The sequence below is a fragment of the Siphateles boraxobius genome, unplaced genomic scaffold (genome assembly GCF_051911475.1).
Source record: "Siphateles boraxobius isolate OS27281-9 unplaced genomic scaffold, OSU_SipBor_1 11, whole genome shotgun sequence".
NCBI classification, from domain to species: domain Eukaryota; kingdom Metazoa; phylum Chordata; class Actinopteri; order Cypriniformes; family Leuciscidae; genus Siphateles; species Siphateles boraxobius.
In genome coordinates this window covers 14955671-14971585 of record NW_027508711.1, presented here as the reverse complement: position 1 = coordinate 14971585, position 15915 = coordinate 14955671, and the positions used below count along the sequence as shown (strand labels likewise).

Here is a 15915-nt window from a genome sequence, read left to right as displayed (position 1 = left end):
GTCTTATCCACTGCGCCACCACCACCACATCGTATCAGATTTTTTAAATGTGAGAGACCACAAACATGACGATAAAACAATCATAGATTTAACAGTTTTGTTTTTATGAGTGAAAATTTTATAATGATTGTGGGAAGGGGAGAATTGGGCCCAAAATCGGCCTGATTAGATTATGTTGTAATGCGTGGGTCCCTTCACTCGCGGTAAATCAAGAAAACGAGATTTAAACAATAAGACTAACCATGTTGAGCTATATGAAAATGTGACTCTTTAAACGCTTTTGAGCAGAATCGTAAACACCTGATTGGCCGTTGTGTTTACACATTCATCGGATATGCCTATGATTGGCTACAACGATCAATGCAGGGGAGCGTTTGAAAGTGTTTGAATGCGTTTTAAAAAGCGGGACCGGGAGCATTTGAAAGCACAAGCAGGCTTCTACCAGTGGACCGGTCTGCTGATAGACACCTACTTTCAAACGCTCCCGTGTGTATTTGTGCAAGCGCTCGGTGAAGAGCATCATTGATGTATATTTACTACATGTTTTTGAAGCGCTGATCATTGTAGGCAATCACAGACATGTTTTGATGAGTGCATGATAACACTGGGCAAATCAGAGGTGTTACGATTCCGCTCAACAGCGCTCAAAGCATCACATTTTTTAAATTTTTATTACGGACTTGGTACTGAGACTAGTTTCTGATTTTCTGGATTTAAACTTTGGAAACATTTGGGATAATGTAAATGCACAAGTCCACTAGGGATGCTCCGATCAGGATTTTTGCAGCTGATACAGACTTCATGCTTTATATAATATGTAAGCTAGAGGTTGACCGATGGTGGATTTTACAGATAACAATAACTAGGCTGGACCACGCTGGGCGGCCGATAACAGATTAATCAACGATAGTTTTTAAAATGGATACTGAATGAAAAAAAACATAACACATAAAATAGTGCTGCGCTTTATTAGCCTATAGAAACTGAAAAATGGTACTCAACTATGAAAATGTACTTTTTAAATATAAAAAAATATATATATTCATTAGGCTATAACTTGATCATTCAAGATCATAGTGAATTAACTAATGTTAAGAGATATTCTAAAATGTAAAAATGTATTTTAAATGTTGAATCTATGTTGAGGCAAAAACAATTATTAAACAAAAAGCATCACAGCGTAAGAGACATCAGAATTCAAATTGTATTTTAAAAGATTTATTCTTGCAAGAATAGTTGCCAGTCCGACCACAGTCCAGCTGCAGGGGGAATGAGACCCAGAACAGGGGGATGCCAGCAGTCTTAGGCCACGTCCACACGAAGCCAGAGCTTTCCCTATCCAATCTTTTTTTTCCTCGTTCTAAAAAAAAACTCCGTAAACACGGCGCCGTCTCAAGAAATATCTGCGTACACACGAAACCACTGAGACCGACTGAAACCGATGTAGTTTACATGCCAGACCCGTATGAGGCGCTGTATTTCTGACACAGATACACTAAATACAGAGAAGAAGACTTGCACATAAACCTGCGCATAAACCATGTCCTCTGAGTGGCGCAGTCTGCTAAACCATGTGTTACTAATCCAAGTTCGAACCCCGTGTTGGATGAGTATGAAGATTGTGTTGATTCCTTTATATGGGGTGGTGATGGCGCAGTGGATAAGACACATGCCTTTGGTGTGAGAGACCCGGGTTCGAATCCACTGTGGGACACCAATGTGTCCCTGAGCAAGACACTTAACCCCTAGATGCTCAAGAGGCGTGCGACCTCTGACATACATAGCAATTGTAAGTCCCTTTGGATAAAAGCGTCAGCTAAATGAATACAAAATTTAAAAATGTTTAAAAAAAATAAACCTTGCGCGCTGTATACAATAGGCCTAATATTAGGAACAGTAGCTTCTTTTTTTTATTTCTTTTTAACCAAGAACTTTATTGAACAATATGAAAAACCATAAATGGCCTGGTAAAAAATAGGAATTAGTCACGATATTCGATTAGTTAGCAGACGCATAAAGCATGCCACAAAGAACCGGCAAATAGCCTAATCATTATGAAAGGAGACATTTTAATTATTTATCAATATACTAGTGTTTTCTGTGACGATGCTGACTCGCCACCTTCGCAGTAGGTGAAGGTGCTCATAGAGAGAAATGCACACTTCATACGGATTATAAGAGAGTTGTCTGTTTCTTTTCGTTTTGAATTGTTTTGTTTAAAAGTAGACATTTCAAGCTTAGATATATTTCTGAGTGTCTGTTCATATATGAGACCAGCGCCAGTTCACGTGGATGCAAGTTATATCGCGTCGGCGCCTCCGTGTCCTGATGGCTATTGTCTGCTATATTTGCTTCTTATTTATTAAATCCAGGCAATTGGTTGATAAAACATTGATTAAAATTAGGATACAATTTATACAAAACAAAATTCACTTTAAAGAAAGGCTTTATATAAAACAAAACTTAATGAAGTGGTCAAAATGATGTGTCTCCATATTGCGCATCTTATGATTAGGCTACTCACGCTGTTCACTTTTCATATTATCAACATGTATGAAATTTAAAAAATAACATATTATTTAAACATCAATATGAAACTAACTTTTCTTTAATGGCTACAACATGTAGACCTACAGTACAGAGAAATTTTATGTCGGAGTGAACGCTGTGTTACCGGTGAGCATGAGGGGCAGAGGTGCGTTTTTTGAATAATAATCAAATAATTCTGAGCGATCGTCGAATATTATTTTTGCTTGAAATGCCCATCCCTACAAAATACGAAATGTCTTAATCAGACAAAATACAAGCATCATAGCATAAGAAAGAAATATAAACAAATAAAGAAGTAAAATAAAGAAATAAAATAAAAATAAATTAAAGTAGGCCTAAATAATAAATAAATAAATAAAAGAGGCTCAGTAGCTTGAAGCATGAACTTAAGCAAGTAGTCGCAGTTGTTGTTGCTGTTAGCAGGGTTCGTACAAGGTGCTTAAAGTGCTTGAAGTACTTGAATTTGACTTTTTGTAATTTAAGTCCTGGAAAACTCTTGAAAACAGCCATATTTTTGAAGAGGTACTTGAAAAGTGCTTGAATTATTAAAAATAGGGATGCACCGATACCGAGCTCAAGTAAAAATGCTCCGATACCAACAACCGATAGGCCTCCCAGGCAGCCTGTGTATAGTAACACATAGCTGTGGTGCGCGCGCTGATCAGAGGAAACCGCGCAGTGGATTGAGCGCGCAGCGGCACAGACGCGCAAGCTGGTCGAGCACATCCCTTCAAACAGAAGGAAGTTTTGAAGGAAATCAGTGGAAGGTTTGTAGTTCAGTCGGACGTCAATGGCAAAGACAATAAAACGAGGCATGTAGCTTATTATTAACGTTAACTGACGAGAGAGAGCGCAGTTCTGTTGAATGCATTTTCATGAACGCAAACATCAGCGCGCTCCCCGCAAACCAGCGTCTCCTCGCGCGAATACTGAACGTCTTGCGCTTGTACGGACGAATTCACACAAAATTATGTAAAAACGCCCATCTTGGCGAGTATCCTAGTAAACAAAGTCAGTTATATCTGAAGTGAAGTAGCCATGTTCAAATGCTTCCGTGCGTTCGGTCTTAAAGGGGCAGTTTAACAAACCCACTGCTGTTTAAATGTTAATTAAACAATGGACAACTAAATTACTCACTGCTCTTGACTAAATAGGCTACCCTGTTCAACTTTACAAAAAGATCCATCTATATTTAATTTATCCAGTAATGAATATGCAATTTTTTCACATTTTATTACTTTATTCAAATTTCTGTACCTGTTAGATCTACCCGAAAAACTCTAAAAAGACTGTTTATTTCATTTGTAGCCTTTCTTTGTTCTATCGTATTTATTTGTTAGCTGATTATTCGTTCTTATATTGTTGCTGACTGCTTACCTTTAATAATGTTTTAAATTCACATTAATTAGGCAGGAAGTTTTTGTTGAAGTATCAAAATTGGATTAAATAATTGATATTTCACTGACCCAATCCTCAGCACTGACCCTGCTGGAGCTGCTCTAGTGTAAATATGTGCTGTGCTATTCAATGAAAGAAACAATATGATAGAGCAATAGAATGTACAGTAACTGAAGCTCATACAATGTATTTTAGCAGGCTTAATTAAGCATGAAAATAATTGAAAGAAATATATGTTTGATGAACAAATGAAGCCAACTAATATGATTTATATTAGTGGTCGACCGATATGGGTTTTTTGATGGCTGATGCCGATATCTTAGGACGTTTTCACACCTGAAAGTCCGCACCAAGGTCCGAACCAAAGTTCACATTTTGATACATTTTATACTTTCAGAAAGTTTTGGTTTGGTTTCACACTGCAATTATGCGAGCGCACTAAAGAACTTTACGTGACATACTTGCGTTCTGTCGTCATCATCTTTGTGGGCTGCATCTCGACATTGATTGGTTTGTAAATGGACGTGCGTCTGACGTCAGCGTGTTGTCAATGCGGCGGGTAACTTTGACATTATGAATGAACAGACGCATATCGTTGCAACTGTATTGTTATTTTTATGGCATAATTACCTGCAGCACCAACTATACACAAGGCTAGTTCAAATTCGCCAAATGAACGTCCTCGTCGTGCGAACATTTTATCGTCGCCGGCAGGAAAGGAGGAGAAGACTGCAAGCAATCATGTGAGCTCTTTTTTTGTGTGAATTTTTTACAGTTGACTTCTAATTATGTCATCAGACCATACTTCAATTAAAAACCTCGTCTCCTCCTCTCCTCATGTGCGTACGGCTCATTTTTCCTGCAATCTTCTGTTTTTTCGGCTATGCGGGAACCACCGGAACTTCCTGTGAAAGGTCTGAAAGTCCGAACCATACAGAAATGCTTTCACACTAGAAACGAACCAAACCTTTGTTCATTTTGATCCGGACCGAGACTACCTCTTTAGTCGGACCAAATTTAATCTGTTTGGTCCGGACCGTGGTCCGGGGGAGGTTTCACACCTGCAATTTTGATTCGGACCAAACTGAAAAGTCCGAAAGTCCGGACCAAACAAGGTAGGTGTGAAAGGGCCCTTAGAGAGCAGGGTGGCCGATGGCCGATATAAAGCCGATATTTATATTTATATATCAAACATATATATATATATATACACACACACACACACACACACACACACACACACACACACACACACACACACATATATGTATGTATATGTGTATATATATATATATATATATATATATATATATATATATATATATTTAATAAATTAGATAAATTTAATAAATATTTAAAATAAACATGCTTAGGACCTATACTTTAGATGACAACTTCTTGAATCTGCAATCCTATTACAGTATTTTTCACAAATAAAGTAATGGTTCGTAATCATATTTTTTTCACTTTGACTTTTGACAAGGTAACGCTAATTTTACATACAGCACACAGTGAAAACGACATGAATGACACAGTGGGCAACTGGATATAGCATAGCATATTTTAAAATGAAGGATTTAAAGTTTTTCGATCGCGTCTCCTGTGAAGCTGATCTTCTGTTCGCATTTACTCACTTCACACGGACTGACCGTCACTCGCAGGAATACATTTATGCAGGCTACAAATGCACACTTCACAAGATATCAGCTGGATTCGATTAAATCTGCAAGGTTTGTTAAATTAAATGTTTATTAGATATTCAGAGATTTGTTTAAATTATGTAGATGCACATTTGCTGAATGTTGACGGTAAATGAGAAAGTATTCTAGCCTGATTGTTTGCCTTATAATAATATAAAAGCAAACGCATTACTTTTTCGCATAACATTTACATTCTTTGATTACCAGTTCTGTAGCCACCGGTTCTGTCTAACAAAGTATTAGATATGACTGACAGAGAGACGGAGAATGTGAGTGAGCGCTGTGTGATCAGATTCAGGCGCTGCCGTTCTCTTCTCAGGTGCTGGTGTTCTCAGCGCCGCCCGTCAAAATAAAAGTCTGCAGCGCCTGTAATTTAAAAATTACAAATGCAGTGAAAATTCAGGGATCGGTTACGGTATCGGTATCTCGTTCTGCAAAAAGTGGTATCGGTGCATCCCTAATTCAAAATATTGTGGTGTTCTTTTTGTTGAAAAAATAAAATTTTCACGTTTAATCAACGCTGCAGCCCGTCTGAGATATAGAGCTATTTCTCATGATATTAATATAAGCATGATATTAAGTATATAATACAACTGTCATTCTTCAGGTCAATCATATATATTGGAATATATAATGGAAAAAGAATCAGTTTCAATATCCTTTCAATGGTTAAGGGGATTTTCCATGCCTGACAGCGCTGGTCAATGGATTGACCTCTATGAAGTGGAACATCAGATACCATATATTTAATTTGAGTAAAAAAATAAAATGAAATAAATAAAAATAATAATAAAGATATTTTTTGATAAGTGCCGATTGAAGTCCTTGAAATCCCAAAAAGTAGTGCTTGAAAAATCCTTGAAAGTCCTGGAATTTCATTTCACAGAGTCTGTACGAACCCTGTGTTAGACTACTGATTCAGCGCGTCTGACTAGTCGACACGTGGGGTGATGACATCATCGTTTCACAAAATATACGGATTGGCCGTACACACGAAGACGCAAGGGTGTCGTTTTCAGATTTATCCACCCTGGGACCCAGTTTCAAAAAATAGTGGTTTCAGTCTCCCAAAACGCCGGATCCGTCTGGACGAAACGCCGATCCAATAAAAAATTTGTATGTATACAGCTAAACGCGTCTCCGTGTGGACAGGGCCTTATACTGTTCTATCTCTTGTTTAGACAAGAGGAACAAAGGAACTTTATGACTACCCCAAAAGCAGGGGCTCTTCTCACCTCTGAAGTCAGAGGTCACTTGCCCAACCACCTGCTGAGTGTCTCACACACACCTCCAGCTGTATAATCATAACAACAGAAAACAGGGTCCTCTGTTCTCGTGCACAGAACACAGATAAGGAACTAAAATCAATGAGAATATAAAAATTTACACAACAATCTATTTTACAAAAGCACAACATTTTGTTGTTATTGTGAGTTTACAAAAACAAAAGTAGACCCTTTTTTGGGGTCTACTTGACGGAGTATTTTAAGTTAAATGCAAGGGATTTCACTGGCGCCTGTATGTCATGCAGTAAGCACGCTCTCCCCACAAACACTTATGTGCCTAATAATTTATCTAGGTTAACATTAGAGCGAGCGGACTTGTAAAGTTGCTACCACTTGCTTGGTTCAAGTGATAAGCCATATTTGAGGTCGATGAATGATAGGCGAATGTTTGGATTTCCTGCCGTTAAGGTCTGTCAGTTACAGCCTGCGTGATTTCGCTACTTCCTGTGGGGTCCTTTTTTTGTGGGACTAAGCGACTATTCAAATTTTGTCGACCAGGCCTTTTCTTGGAAACTAATGGTTAAACATCTATTGGGGGGCAGTTGAAATTAACAATGATAAATACTTTTATTAACCATAATGTTACAAATGGACTCTTATTGTAAAGTGTTACCATTTTAAATAAATCCAAGCAAACATGCTTCTAGATGGTCATCTTTAAATATCTATTCAAAGTACACGTACTGTATAATGACAATGAACACTCCTTCTCAGCCGGCCCAGCAACTGATGCAACACGGAAAAACTATCGGTATGGATTTTTGCCGATAACCGATTACTGGAACAATCAATCGGTCGACCTCTAATGGAAGCTCTCTGTTGACTCCTCACACCCTGAAGGCGTTTTAATGGGTATACTTAAAAAATAATGGATTATATTTAAAAAAGGGTATGAGGTACTCTTTTGTTAGAAAACCTTGAGAAATCCGTGAAGAAATTGATCATGTTTGGAGGTTCTTATGTTACAACATTGGTGAAAACCCCTGAAAAAGTGATTATTTATTTATTTTGTTATTATTCATGCTTGACATGATGAATATTAGAAAGTAGCCTATGTATCACAGGTCATAAAATCAGCTTTGGCTTGTTCACACTATCAGGTCAACTGCATCTGGGCCAAATTTTGTTTATCTCAAAGCAATCAAAAGTTATGGCATTTGGAACCATGGTAGTCTTTTTATTAAAAAAATCCAAAAACCTCTCCAAACAAGTGATGTGTTTTACTGAACATAAGAACTACTTGCATGAGTAAAATATTTATAATTTACATAGAATAAGTAACAAGTAATAAGATCGTGGTTGATGAGTGATGATCTTCCAGCGCTATTTCAGCTGTGCACTCCTATTCTATGCCGCACGGTAAATGAAGTCATGTCAATCTGAGCGATCAATCCAATCCAAGCGTGCTCCAGATGTAAAGCAGTATCCGATTGGTCTCTACATAGTGTCCCTACCCACCAGTATTCAACAGAACACACAACCCGTTATCCGACAGCAGCACTAATTTAATTCCGTACTCTACCCGTTTGACATAAAGACAGAGACCTGAAACGTACCCGCATTAAATCTACAGCAGGTAGACAAAAATTATTTATTTTCTCATGTAGGCTAACACAAGCAATCAAACCAACATGGCATTTTGAGTTGATGCATTTTAGAAAAATAGACACTGAATTAAAAGAAAAAAGATGAGTGTGCATCTGTCGTGTAAACAATGCAAATCTTTTGCCTATATCTGAAAAATATGCCCATACAGGCTATTTTGAACAAATGTGCATAAATAGGCTATATACGGATGCTTCGAGGTCTCCATAAATTAAATGAATATATAGGCAAATGAGCCTACAGTCATGGTCAGAATTAATGGCACCCCTGGTAAATATGATCAAAACTGGCTATAAAAAATAAATCTCCATCGTTTATCCTTTTGATCTTTCATTCAAAAAATTGCCAAAAATCTATCCTTTCATTGAAGTAAAAGAATTGAAAGTGGGGGGGAAATCACATTATGAAATAAATGTTTTTCTCCAAAACACGTTGGCCACAATTATTGGTACCCCTAGAATTTTTTACGAGTAAAATATCTCTGAAGTATATTCCCATTAATGTTTACCATTTTTTAGCACACCAGGGTGACTAGGAACATGAAACTGTCTAGCTATGACTTCTTGTTTCACGGGAGTTTAAATATGAGTTAACACAAATGCCAAATTCCCTTATTCATCCATCTGAATGAGTAAAACCAGGGTTCCAGACTGCGACCAAATTCTCTTTTTTTGAGAATGTGCGAGTTAAAATGTTATGTGGTCGCATTTGTGCGAGTGGACGCTTGAGCAACAGAACGCCGTTGTATCAGCTGCTGCAGTCCGTAACTTATGTTCAAAATGAACGAGTAGGCTACATCATGAATCCATTTTCCAAACCGTGTTTTTGACTTATTCTGAATCACTACGGTATGCCTATAATAAGTGTTTATATTCGGACTATTTTATCCCTGGGTCGTCTCTGCTTCGGAGTAGCCCAGTGCCTGCTTGACTCGCCATAGACATTAACGGAGAGAAGTTCCGTCTACAATGTTCTTCCGCAAGACACGTGCAGTTTATTTATTGACGAACGTAGACGTCACGCGCATTGCACACTGATGGTGAAATGCGCCAATTACGAATTCACAAATTAAGGCATATAAAAATGATAAAAATGGTCTCACGAAACAGAGCCCCTTCCTCCTACGTCTTTTCAGCGGTTATATTTTCCTCTGTCGAGTGATTACTCTCATGATCGCTTGACAGAGGAGAAGGAAATTATAAAATGCAGAAGGTAAGGAGTGTGAGATTTCTGCTTTTTGTTACAACTATAAACTTTGATAACGAAAAATCTGTATCAGTTTATTATAATACTCTAATCTTTTAAAATGTAATGCATACATTTGAATGTTTAATGATTTTTAAAAGATAGAAAGATGATAATAGATAGATAGATAGAATATGATTCAAATGTAAATAGATAGATTGTATATAATTCAAATGTAAAATGCTTAAAATTACAGATTAAAATTACCGTCCAAAATCCATGAAAATCCTGAAATTTGGCAATGATAATTAATATATTACAGGTATTTCTGCTGCAACCCAGAAAGCCTTTGCTAGCCTTGGTCCATTAAAACCACTATTCATCAGCATGCATTGATTAATCCCATGGCATGTAGCAAAAAAAAAAAAAAAAAGTGCGACCAAATCATATGCTGGTGCGACCAACTGAGAAAATTGGTAGCACCAGTGCAACCAGTGGAAAAGTTAGTCTGGAGCCCTGAAAACCAAAGAATATAGTTCTGATGTGCATCAAAAGATTGTTGAGCATCACAAAATAGAAAGTGGCTGTAAGAAAATAGCTAAAGAATTTAAAATCCCCATTTTGACCATCAGGGCAATAACTAAGAAGTTACAATCAACTAAAGATGTTATGAATCTGCCAGGAAGACGACGTGTGTCTATATTGCCTTAATGCACGGTGAGGAAGAGTGTTTGAGTGGCCAGAGACTCTTCAAGGATCACAGATGGAGAATTGCAGAGATTACTTGAGTCTTGGGGTCGGAAAGCCTATTAAAAAAAAATCAAACAACCCCTACATCACCACATGTTGTTTGGGAGGGTTTCAAGAAAAATCCACCTCGCTCGTCCACAAACAAACTCCAGCATATTCAGTTGTCAGAATGACTGGAACTTTAAACGGCACAGGGTTCTGTGGTCTAAAAAAAGAGCTTTTTGGCAGCAAACACGCTAGATGGGTTTGGTGCACACAAGGATAAAAAGTACCCCATGTGTACAATTTAATGTACCATTGGATCTTTAATGTTGTGGGCATATTTTTCTGCTGGAGGTCCTGGATTTCTTGTTCAGATACATGGCATCGTGGATTCTATCAAATATCAACAGATAAAAAATCTAAACCTGACGGCTTCTGCTAGAAATCTTATAATGGGCCATGTTTGGATCTTCCATCTGGACAACGATCCAAAACAAATATCAAAATTAACACAAAAATGTGTTACAGAGCACAAAATGAAGCTTCTGTCATGACTGTCCCAGTTCCCTGACCTGATGAGTTGAGTGAACTGAAGAGGAGAAGCACCAACATGGATCTGGGAATCTACAGGATCTGGAGAGATTCTGTATGGACGAATGTTCTCTGATCTCCTGTCAGGTGTTCTCCAAACTCATCAGACATTATAGGAGGAAACTCAGAGCTGTTATCTTAAAAAAAGGAGATTGCAAAAAGTATTTAATAAAAGGGTTCCAATAATTGTGGCCAACGTGTTTTGGAGAGAAACATTTATTTCATAATGTGATTATCCTCCACTTTCGATTCTTTTACTTCAATGAAAGGTTAGATTTTTGGCAATTTTTTGAATGAAAGATCAAAAGGATAAATGATGCAGATTTATTTTTTACAGCCAGTTTTGATCATATTTACCAGGGGTGCCATTAATTCTGACCATGACTGTATATTGTCATAATATTATATCACCGATATTTTAGCGCATTCACTCTGCATTTGAATGCTGTTGTCCTAAAACTCTGCAGCATGAAAAATAAACCTTTTATTTAAATTTAGAATAGATTATACACAGAATGCGAGAGCGCTCTCTTAATGACTGATGCTGTCAATCACTTCAGTTGCAGCGACCCGATCTGCACTGCAAATGACAATGTAAATATTATTCCACCCGTTACATCAAATATTAGCGGTTCACCCGTCAGGTACCCGCCCTCTGACTCGGGTACCCGCAAGACTCTGAGCGGTTAGCAGATCGTCTAAAGCAGACCTATCGAAATAAATTGTAACCACAACAATTAATAAGATTAAAAAAACATCAAATGTGACACAGGTAGGGTTGTAATGATGTACCGGTATGACGATATATTACGGTATGATTATTATATTATGCACATTTGCTTATCTATGGGGAAAAAATAAACCAGACGGAGACTCTCACCTGCGCATTAAGCAACTTCTTTCCACTTGACCACTTATACTTTCACTCCACCCACACACATACGGCGGAGAAAATGTCAGGCTGTTATCTCTAATCTTTATCCCTCATCGAAAAAGTTAAAATTTGCATTATGGGAATACTTTGGATATAGAAAAAAGAAAAGAAAGCGTGGTTGTCCTCTAGGACAGATATCCAATTAGCAAAAAATGTGGATGCAAAGTGGCTGCAAAAGGAGGAAACTTATCGAACATATTTACCTATACACGAGAACACCATCCCTCTTTGCAAGATAAAGGTATGTTCCGTTTATAGCTTATGGCTGAAGGATTTCTGTGATGCAGAGGGAATCAAGGAATCCAGTCATGAAAATGAAGTTTACAGTATAACGCAAATGTCATGTAAAATGCGCAAATTGATGGATGGATGAATAAATCTAAAGTAGAGCTCAAATCACGACATGGTCTGTGAATATAAATGACTGCTATATAAATATATAATCCGCTTGTTTTGTAGGTCTATGTGTGAATGAGCTACACTGTTTCCTCTACTACATTCTCAAGTACCCGTGGCAACACTCATGGTGTTTTCAGTGTCTGCCGTCTCTCAATATGAGGATATGAACACATGAACATATCCAGAGCTGCTCTGAGAGAACACTTAATGCAGACCTGCCATACTGTATGCATTTTGCGTAGCAGGTACGAATTTTGACCTCAAAGTACGGTGGTACGATTTGTCACTCTAAACTACGCAAAAACCCGGTGATGCTTCTGGGCACGCGCAGTCCTCAAATCAAGCAACAGCAAAAGAAGCGGAGTTCGACCAATCATAGCGCTGGGTTCATTCCCCAAATAGCAAGCGGGGATGATTGACAGATGCGTAAGGCCTATCATTAAAAAGAGACTGAAAATCGGCAGCAATAAAGAATCCCGCTCGATCCTCTTCCACTTCCGCGGCCCGCCGTTTGACTGATTTCATAAGCGAGGACAGTAGTAGTCACAGCACTTCTGACTCCTGAAGGTAAACGGGCCGGGGTGGATGTGTGGATGTGTATGGATGTGTAAAGTTGAAATATTGTTTTTAGTTAACTTAATCTGGATTCGATGATCATACGGGAGTGATTGCATGCATGGATTATCTTAAAGGGGTGGTTGATTTCGATTTCACTTTTTTCATTTTAAATAGTGTGTAATGTTGCTGTTGGTGTATGAACAGTATCTGCAAAGTTGTTGCGCTGAAAGTTCAACGTAAGCATTTACATTTACATTTATTCATTTAGCTGACGCTTTTATCCAAAGCGACTTACAATTGCTATATTTCAGAGGTCGCACGCCTCTGGAGCACCTAGGGGTTAAGTGTCTTGCTCAGGGACACATTGTCTCACAGGTGTCTCAGAGTGGATTCGACCCGGGTCTCTCACACCAAAGTCATGTGTCTTATCCACTGCACAATCACCACCCCAATGGAAAGGCAATTGTTATTACCAGGAGTGGAGTGTTATTAAGCAGAGATATTGTCTTTTAAAAATCAGGAAGTTTAATGCCTACAAAAACGACTCGAATGGGACTACAACGAGATACTTCCCGGGTTTTATACGTACCTAACGTACCTAAAATTAATAAAATTTGGGTCAATGACGTGACGCCTAAATTTTCTGTCCGAATGCATTTGTTCAGGTAAAAATGGGTTTAAATGCATAAAAAGATACTGTATATTTGTAGTACCTCTCCCATGTATGTGCTCACTTTAACTTTTAAAAAAACTTAGTTATTTGTAACTTTTTTTTATATTTTAAGTGTCAAAATATCATGTGGTGCGACCGTCCGGCTCTAACTTCTGTTTTGAAAACGTCTTTGAAATTACTCTAAATTTATTAAAAAATATTTTCTGCACTCTTTGGCATGATTTCCAAAGTGTTTTGTAATTCTGTAAAAAAAAATCAAAGCATTTGTAGTTATATTTCCATCATAATATACAAACAAATTTTGTCAGATGATGTCCATTTTATGAAATATCATGTGGTGCGACCATCAAGGAACTACTATTTTGGGACTTTTATGTTGAAAACTATTCAAACAGGAAGTTACATCATATACCAATTTACCAAGGACCCATGCAAGCCACAAACAGGTTTGTCATTCTCTCAAATAGGAAAAAAAATAAACCTTTGTAATGGTTGGTATGCAGTTACCAAAGTTGGATGTCATGTGGTATGACCTTAAAAAATTTAATATTAAAGATATTTCTACAAATATATATTTTTATTCTAAATTTTATATTGACCTTTTGTGGAAAGCTAGCTTGTTTTGTTTAGGTGACCAATTCTGTGCCTGTAAATTTTGACTGAATTTGAAAATATCATGTGGTGTGACCAAATATCATGTGGTGTGACCACTGCAGACTGTTTTTCATGATAGATATATGGCCTAGATTGGCAGGTTTTGTGCTTTTATATTCAATTGATGGTTTATATACAAAAAGTAATTTAATTTAGTATAATTTGGAATAGATTTTTATGAAATTTGGGATTTTTAAAAAATATTTCAGACGGTTTGTTTACTCTTTGTACAATATGAGAAAAATGCAACAAAAAAGTTATAGCATGTAATTTTAGTTCAGTAATAATGCATTTATTAGTAATGTATTTATTATTGCCTATTTATTTATTTAAAACTATTTTAATCTATTTTACCAGATGCCAATGCCAAGTGAAGTAAAAATTCTGACCCTGCAGGAAGAGAGGAGTACCTTGCTAGGATAAGAGTGAAATATTATTACAGTTTAAAATAGCTGGTTTCTATGTGAATATATATAGTAGTAAACTGTAATTTATTCCTGTGATCAAAGCTAAATTTTCAGCATCATTACTCCAGTCTTCAGTGTCACATGATCCTTCAGAAATCATTCTAATATAATGATTTGCTGCTCAAGAAACTTGATTATTATCGATGCTGATCTATGCTCTAGATCTAACGCTCAATTTCCGGATTGAGGATTTTAGTTACACTATTTTTGTTACTACTGGAAATTGTGGAAACTGTGATAATTTTTATATGTCAGGATTATTTGATGAATAGAAAGTTCAAAAGAACAGCATTTATTTTAAATAGAATCTTTTGTAACATTCTAGCCTAAATATCTTTACTGTCACTTTTTTTATAAATTTAATTTATCCTTGATTTATAAAAGTATTAATTACTTCAGAAAAAAAAATATTGACCCCAAATGTTACCTATATACAATATTTGTATGTATATATAACATTATTATTTGTTAGAAAGAAATTCTAAGTCAAGTTAAATGAAATGGTGCTCTTATGTTTGCGATGTGATTTTTTTATAAAAAAAAATGTTTATCAAATGTTTGTGTTCTGGAAAATTCTGTGAATTTAGTATAAAATTTGGTTTAAATCTATTTTTTGTATAATGTATTGTTCATTGATATTTTTAAATAGGTTTTTAACTATATAAGGTCTTGGTTGTCATTTGGAGCGACCACTCATCATGTGGTGCGACCAATAAAAGCAATCTCTGTATTAAATTTAAAATAAAATATCTTATTTCTGTGGCTAAAATATGAATCACTGATAAAGTATGCTTAAGTGAATGATATTTTTAAAACATTTTTATCAGTTTTATGTGATTTACAGGAAAAATAAGTCTGTTAACTAGATTTAAGGCGGCAACTCTAAAATTATAGAAAAAAAAATTTGATCATTATTTACAAAAATTTAAAAGAAATGCAAATACTTTGTTTCTAAACACTTTAACTACTAAGAACTTGTAAAAAAAATATGTTAAGCATGTTAAGGTAATTAATTAATTTTAAGATAAATCACGGTCACACCACATTTTTTAAGGCTATGGCCAATTCATCTAGATGAAAAAACACTAAAATCACTTAAATTAAAAATGTTATATGAATTTATGTGTACACAACATCCTTAATGTTTGAAGAATTGGAACAGGTATTATTTTTTGTAGAAAAG

At 36.4% G+C, this 15915-nt stretch overlaps 1 protein-coding gene across 2 annotated transcripts in view; it reads left to right on the top strand.

Annotated features, from left to right (window-relative positions):
* Nucleotides 1-15915, top strand: part of rnf121 (ring finger protein 121) — a 128763-nt gene that overhangs the window by 3716 nt on the left and 109132 nt on the right. The gene's annotated exons all lie outside the window — the stretch shown is intronic.